Source organism: Crocodylus siamensis, unplaced genomic scaffold, assembly GCF_052110815.1.
Source record: "Crocodylus siamensis isolate JL-2025a unplaced genomic scaffold, ASM5211081v1 HiC_scaffold_681, whole genome shotgun sequence".
Taxonomy (NCBI): domain Eukaryota; kingdom Metazoa; phylum Chordata; order Crocodylia; family Crocodylidae; genus Crocodylus; species Crocodylus siamensis.
In genome coordinates this window covers 1-8,252 of record NW_028325089.1, presented here as the reverse complement: position 1 = coordinate 8,252, position 8,252 = coordinate 1, and the positions used below count along the sequence as shown (strand labels likewise).

The 8,252-nt window shown below is 46.8% G+C and overlaps 1 pseudogene; it reads left to right on the top strand.

Moving 5' to 3' along the window:
* The first annotated feature begins 3,966 nt into the window (after positions 1-3,966).
* Positions 3,967-7,582, top strand: LOC149851620 (uncharacterized; annotated as a pseudogene).
* The last annotated feature ends 670 nt before the right edge of the window (positions 7,583-8,252 follow it).

Below are 8,252 nucleotides of genomic sequence, written 5' to 3'. Positions count from 1 at the left end.
TGGGTAGTTGCTGCAGAGTGGTAAACTGAGGCACCAGTCTGAAAGCTTTCCTTTCCTTTTTTTTTTCTCCTTTTTTTTTCTTCTTTTCTCTCTCTCTCTTCTTTCTTGTCAGACCAAGCTCCTTCAGCAAGGTCCCTCTCTCAGACCCTTCTGTAACTGTTAAGTTAAGAACTGTGCTGGAATAACTTTAGGACTGTGCTATAGAATTAAGAGTTGTGCTTTAGAACTAAGATTGTGTCAGTGTAAAATCTAAGTGACTGTGTAAAAGAGACTTTTTGATAGTGAGCATTAGTGTGATAAGAGAAATGGAGATGTCTGGAAAAACCCCTGTAGCTGCTCGTTTGAGGCAGGAGAAACCCTGCAGGTTAGAGAGATGGGTAATGAAGAAGGGAAAATGTCCCTAGGAAAAAGGGAGCTTCAAGGGTGAGAATCCCCTGACTGAGGCAGGTTTGAGTTTTGAACAGTACTGCACCACTCTTAAGCCACGTAGTAGTGCAAACGATGCAGCTGCTGCCTGGGCATTGTTTTATGCATGCTTGGAAATGATTGAAATGTTGAAGGGGAAGCAGGAATTGGAGCTTGAAAAAGAACAGTTACAACAGCGTTTGCAAGATTGTGAGATAAGTGGGTGTGATTTTGTAGCAGAAAAGCTTAAACTGGTAACTTTGCTTAGAGATATACAGGAAGACAGAGACGAGGCCAGCAAGACTTTAGAGTTGTATAAGAAAGAATTAACACACGCCAAAGTGTTGTTAGAAGAAGCCAGAGCTGCAACTCGTTTCCTGGCAGAGGAAAACAAGGCAGCAAAGACAGCAGCAAGTCATCAGAAGTGAGGCAGAGATCAGTAAATTGCATGCCCAACTTAGTGCTCATAAGGGAGTGGTAGCAGCTGTAAGGTTGAGAGAGGATTGTGATTTTGAGTCCCCTGAGAAAGCAGAGATACTCCCTGATGCAGTCCCCAAAAGCCCATTCAACCCCGATTGGCCCCACATGCATAATGTTGCCCCTGTTACCACAAAGGAGGTTAAATGCTTAGTTGCAGGAAATGGTCTTCCCACAAGGGAGATAGTCACTGACATAGTGAGATGGTCTCCCAGTCAAGCCAAGGCTATTGCTGAGAGACTGGGGCCACTGAACCGAGACACTGCTATTGCATGGCTGGCTCGTGTTTGGCAAATGTACCCCTCTGCTGATGGCACAGACTTAACTCAGTTGGCTCAGCTGTGTGCCTCTCCTTGTGATGCAGATGCTCTAGACATGGGCATAGGGTCTTGGGAGCGAACTGCTCCTGGACCCCGGGAATGGATGATAAGCGCTCTTAAAATATTACTGCCTGCTTCTTCCCTTAAGAAATTGTATGTACTGGAAGAGCAGAAGCCAGGAGAAGCCCCAGAGTCTTACCTGATCCGAAAGAAAATGCTAGCAGCTCTCTCGGATTCATTACCCCAGACAGAAGAGAATGGAGTTATCACTCTCCAGTATCAGGGACCTGAATTAATACAGAGCACCTATGCAGGATTAAATTCCCAGACAAAAATGACCATAGGGGTTGTGGATCTAGAGCACATAACCTGGAATGAACTAGTGGCGAAAATCAAACAGGCAGGAGATTTGCTGCGAGAGACTGGTGTCTTAAAGAGGCAAGCAGGCAAAAAGATTACATCAGAGCCTGTGCAGGCTGTCACCCTTGCAAATAATGGTCCTCACTCTGCCAGTCGCCCTCCCACTTCTAATCCCCCTTGGCCTCACAACCCTGGGCAACGACAACCCAAGGAGTTTTTTAGGAGAATGATTTAGAAAGAGCTAGTGAATTTAGGGGAGGATATGGGAAAATATGATCGCCAGCCCATTAGTGTCCTGATTAATGCCTTGTCTCAAGCCGTACGGAGAGCAGAGCTAATGCAGGGAGCACCCCCTCAGCCCACTGCCCCAGTACAGAGTGCATCCCGTGCACCCGCTCCCGGTCAGCGCCAGACCCCGGCCTCCTCTCCCGAGCGCAGTCTCCAGGGCGAGTCTGCTGATCAACGGGGTGCCCGGTTCTCCCCGGGCCTCCCCAGCTGGTCGCAAGACTTCAGTGTGACGTATGGGGGAGCCCCACTGTGAGGGCGACGGTGGGGAACCCAGGGGTGTTAGCCCACTTGCTAGTGGAGACTGGATCCTCAGTAAATATTCTAAGTCCCCAGTGGCTCTCTGGAGGGAGACCCACCACGAAACATGTTCAGCTCAGTGGATATGGGGGAGAAATTCAGGAAGCTCCTGTCTGGTAGGATGTGCCCTTGCAAGTTGACAGATTGCAAGGAAAAGTAGAGTGCTGTGCTCATGGGGCAATGAGAAGGGAATCCTAGGAGCTCCTTTCCTCCAGGCATTTCAGCTAACTGGAGATCTAGCTAACGGGGTGTTATGGAAGGTAAAAGGAGGACCTGCAGAAGTCTCTGCTGTGCATCATTGTGCTGCCATAAAGGCACCTACTGCCACCCTAACCTCCATTAGTGATTCATGGGTACAGGAATTTCCCAGGTTGTGGACCAAACATAAGGCTGAGTGTGGAAAAATAAATGCTGAAGTTTTGATTGAAGGACAAGATCCCCCTCCTCAAAGGCAGTATAAATACCCAGCTGCAGCAGAGGAAGGCATTAAGGATACCATAGACAGTCTCTTAGAACAAGGAGTGCTTGTGCCTATGCAAAGTATTTGCAATTCTCCAGTATGGCCAGTCCTTAAAGCGGACGAGGTCACTTATAGAATGACAGTAGATTTCCGTGCCTTAAATGCAGCCACCCCTGCCACTGCTCCTGTAGTAGCTAAATACAATGAAATCTTGGCAGCAGTAGCAGCTGGCTCCATATGGTTCTCTGTAATCGATTTGGCTAATGCTTTCATGGCTATCCCCCTCCATCCTCTATGTTGGTATAAGTTTGCTTTTACCTATAGGGGACAACAATATGCCTTCAGCCCAACTCCCCAAGGTTTCCATTCTTCCCCTAGTATTTGTCATGCCCATGTCACTAAAATGTGGAACCGTTTGAGCCCTAAATACCACTCACATGTGATTTCATACATGGATGACATTTTGATACACACCCCCACTTCAGAAATGAACAGAGAAATCACTAAGGAGGTGCTGACTATAGTACAGGAAACTGGATTTAAGGTGAATAGAGAAAAGGCTCAGTTGGTGCAGCAACAAGTGAAATACCTGGGTGTGTGTCTTGGAGAGGATGGCAGGTCTCCAGATCAGCAAAGGGTAGAGACAATAGGAAAGCTGCCTGCTCCCACAGACACACACTCTTTGCGAGCTCTTTTGGGAACTTTTAACTTCTCCAGAGAGTTCATTGAAATGTTCTCTGACAAAGCTAAGCCTCTGTACACATTATTAAAGAAAAACAGGATTTGGGAATGGGGATCAGACCAACAAACTGCCCTGGCTAGCTTGAAACAAGATTTAGCTTGTGCAGCAAAGGAGCACTCTCTGACTCACACCTGGGATGGTCCTTGCTTTATTGTGAACAGAGCCAGCCCCAATGTTTATCAGGTTGAAATCCTGAATGGAAAAGGTAGAAAACCGTGGAGAAAATGGTTTCATTCTTCACAGCTCAAAGAATGGAAGGGTACACCACCGGACCATCAAGGAATAGGGTAAACAGTCTTCTCTATCCTGCCGGCCACCCTTCCTGGCTAGCGGGAAGGAATGGCTTTGAGGCGTTGGAAAATACGCATCGGATAGGCTTGTCAGTGCCTACCCCGATGCTGAGGCAGGAAAGGGCAGAGAAGTGCTCAACTTGTTATGGCCACCCTCTCGTAGATCAATGCTCCACTCTTACCCTGCAATGTGATCCCAGCTTCTCCCAGTATATACGGGGGGAGTGTGGGAGTTTGTTTTTCTTTTCTCTGTTCCTTCACAGGTCTTCAAAACATGAGCCATGTCATCCCATAGCTGCACCAAAACATTGCTGTGCACAGGTGTCTGGAGTCTGATGTCCAGACTCTATTCTGAACCTGCAATGCCTCTGAAACTCTGGAAGTGTGTGCCAGTTGGAGCCCGGGAAATAAAATGGCTGTGCCACATGCATGGATTTTATGGAAATGGAAGCAACCCCCTGGCCCTACAGCGCCGCTACCAGTTCTACGCTGCTAACCTCGCCCCAGGCTGCCCCTGGCAAAGCTTTGCCAATGGCACACAGAGTGCCACGGGGAAGCCACCCCAGTTTTGCTATGGAACTAAGGCTCTCCCCGGCTCCAGTCCAGTCTTCTGTAAGCCTTCATGGACTCGAGAGGAATCTGTACCGCCACAGACAACCAAGAATAGCGTTGCAAAGGATAGGCACAGCCAAGGGTGCATGGTAGCCCTAGTTTCCTCTGCTGTGTGGGGAGCGACCATGCCTCTCCGTGTCATTATTGTAATCGGGACTCAGACACTTCCATTACCAGGCGATAAACTGCAGCTATCGCTAATCACACCAACAGGCAAAAATATAACACAGTTCCTTACGAACTGGGTACCACTGAATTGGACTTTAGCTGGATATAACCTGGTCCAACAAGGTCCCCCAGACTGGGTAGTCCCATTAAATGGCACACACTGTGATAAGCTCATGCCAACAATTTGGTTTAAATTCTATGGGCAGATGGCCTTTTCTGAAGAGTTCTATGAACCAGGACTGTATAGGGGAGAAGTGGGCCAGCAACAGAAAACAGTTTTACACCTTGATCCTCTAATCACAGACCTTGCTTCCCTCCAACATTTAAGGGCCCCAATTTCAGGACCCCACATACTAAAATGGGATCAGCAAGAACAATTGGTTCTTCAACCTCAGACATCTTTAAAGGAAGTCCAAATCTATTTAAAGGGCATGAATATCTCTCACATTGCACCTATATGTGCTCCCCTAATTGAAACTAGCCATAAAGGTTGGAATGAATGGGTAAAACTGTGGCAAGGAGTTAACCATGTAAATAAGGTAAAAAGGGAATTAAGTGATCGGATTGCACCAGTAGGAGCAGGAGTCTCTTTAATTGATGCTGCAAATATAGAAGTTCTTGCCAATAAACTCTTATATGCCACTGAAAATATGGGGAAAATGGGAACTCCATTAACCGCATCTTTAAAAATGTTAAGTGAGGAGCAACAACTAATAAGTAAGGTATTTCCTGGGTGGGAAGAAGTCATAGAAGGGGATGAAAAGTTATTGATGTCTGGCGTACAGTCTCTCTAAAATAATGTATCATTGGCTTTAGCATGTGAGCAAGCTCAGGCTCTCACCCAAAATGTCATCACGGGAATGGTTCGGCAAGCCATGATGGGACAAATTCCCATGGAAGCAATCAACCTGATTCGGCCCCATGCAACGGAGGAAGAATTAGCCCTCCAGCCCTGGTGGAGATTAGTTAACGCTTCGTACAATCACCACCAGCAAAGCTTGCAGTTATTCCTTATAACTGTGGCAGGCAAGGAAGTTAGAAGAATCCACCCAGTAGTCCCATTAGGATTGCAAATTGATGATAGCTCGGTGATGTACTCCAGGGATCATAACGCTTGGGCCTGGCAGAAAGATAATACATGGAAAACAGTAAATGTGAAAGGGTGTAGGAGAAAAGAAGGTTTGGGTTATATCTGTGAAGACCAAGCATTGGAGGAGCATGATGAATGTTTTTTTCCACAACCTGGAAATAAGTCTCACTGTTCCTTCGATGTTATCCAAGAAAGGGAATCCGCTATTGTTTATGTGGGTAAAGCTTGTGTGTGCATGAGAACAAGATGTGATATTGTATTAATTAATGGTTATTGGATTCAACCTATGGTGCCTTATATTAATCGCTGTTTCTGTAATGTAACCACTATTGTTACTTGTGATCTTAAGTTACTGTACCTATATGGACCATACAACATTTGAATGCCTACCCTGAGCTCTACAAAGAGGTGTCCCCCATTTTACTAGGAATGGGTCTCATCACCGTTAAGAACCTATTAACTCATCCCTCTTTACAAGCGGAACTGCAAAGACTCAAAACTTTGGGAGAGAATGGCAAACTCGAGATTCAACACCACAATCAGGAGATCTCCAAGCTAGCAGCTGCAGTTACAAATGCAGACCATCACTCCTGGTGGGAGGTTTTGTTTGAATGGAGTCCCAATGCAACAGGACTTTTAAATGTCATGCTTCACCCCACTGTAGTAATTATTAGTTTTCAAATTATACTAGTGATTGGTCTAATGCCACTAGTTTGCTGGATCCAGAGACTGATGCGACGATTGCAATGGATAGAAGATCAGAACCAGTACCATGGAGCAAAGATGTGATGGGGATACTCGCTCAATGCAAGCACCCCATCAACGGGGGGAATTGTTACCTGTCAGCTCCATGTTCTTGGGGACCCTGACACAGGACGCCGACTGTCTGACTCACAAAGACTCACCCCCCCAACCTAAACAGAAGCTGATTAAGATGCAGTGCGAGACACATCTAAAACCCTCCAGATAAGGGTGACAAAAGTGCAACAAGTGCCCTAGGTCTCATTTGCATCTGAGATGGGAACAGATGACCATTCATTTACATGAGAGATGGAGAACAGAAAACCTGAAGCCGAGACTGCAGTGAATCCTGGGATCAGCAAAGCAGGGGAGCACGGCATGGTGGGGAAGCTGTGCTCCAAATGCTAATCAACCCCCAGACCCAGCTCCGCATTTATCAGACCAGTTCAATCTGGATTTACAAAGGACTCCCCGCCCCGCCCCGCCACACACACACCTCTAAGCAAAAGTAAGTTTATTGGGCATCTCGGGCGGTACATTCCCCGGTCCCACTATGGGAAGCCGATGTAAACTTAATTGGCTACAACTCGGTTGCCGGGTTAGGGAGCGCTGAGGCAACAGACCGAGTCCGAGGGGTACGGGCAACATTTGAACAATGGCACAGGTTCATCACAGCGTCCAGCCCCTTGGAGCCCTGGCCACAAGTGTTGTCATACTCTTCCCGAGACGACGGGTGGAAGTCCTCTCCACAACAGGTTATGAACACTCCAAGAATTGCCTTAAGTCTGTTAAAAGACTATAGTAAGATCTGGAAAAGTCATGCTAAGCTGAGGCTTGTTCACAGCAAGCAAAAATCCAAAAACCCTGATGCTGCAAGCTATTGTTTCTGAAGACACCACGAGAGATCCCATCAAGTATATCTGCTATCAAGCTGGCTCCAAGCAGATGTTTCCTGAGTATCAATCAAGTTCCTGAGATGTTCCACTCAGATAACCCCTTGTCAATAGAAAAGACAATTTGATTTACAATATTGAGAATGATTGAAAGAAGCTGAACTGGGGGTATAAAAATCTGTAAAAGAAGCAGCAGTGTGTGTGCTGACACCACTCGCTTTCTTCTGGAGAGGCGGCAGGAGGAAGATCGTCTCCCTTCAAGGATCGTGCTGAGAACTTTAACCTGTCAGCTTTGCACCCCGAGTGCCTCGGACTGGTGAGATCCCAGCTCCCTCTCTCTTTTCTCTTCTCTCCCTCTATGCATAGATTTCTGAACTTGAACTGTATTAGTTAAGCTTGAGCTAAGTTTCCCCAAATACTTAGTGAAACCAGGGTATACTGTGACTGTTTGTGCTTGTTTTTCCTTTGCATGTCTATCACTACTAGTGTCAATATATATTTCATCTACTTAGCGATAAATAACTTTTATAGTCAAACTGGTGGTAACTGGGTATATTTTGCCTTCTTTACTTCTCTTTCCCCACTTGCTCTGCCGCCACACCCCTCTTACCTAAGCTAAAGATCCCCATGAAACCCAGAAACACTATGGGGTCTGCTCAGCAAGAGACTAAAAGATTGGGACGTGCTGAGTTCGAAACACATAAGGGGATCAGCTTGTAGAGGCTGATTGACCCAGTTTGGCTCAGACGTGCCCTGATGAACTGAATGCTGGCCCATGAGGGTGTCATCTGGACACCCAGCCGGATTCAGAGGGATTCTGTTTAACTGTGTGCTTGTGTCTGACCGTGGTTATTGTTGCTCTGATGAACTGATTCTTGGCATATGAGGGTGTCAGCCTGTCCATGCTGATCAACCCGGCCAGGTCAGGCGTGTCACGTTAATCTGTGTGTGTTTGTGTGTATATGACTGGTTTGGGGACTGGAGGAACCCAGCCCCACTGAACTGAGTCCTGCAAGATAGCTCCACTGGGGCTGAGGGCTTGCAGAAGGGAGAGATACAGCTCCGTACAGAAACACAAGTAACGCAAGCAGCACATTGATCGAATTACC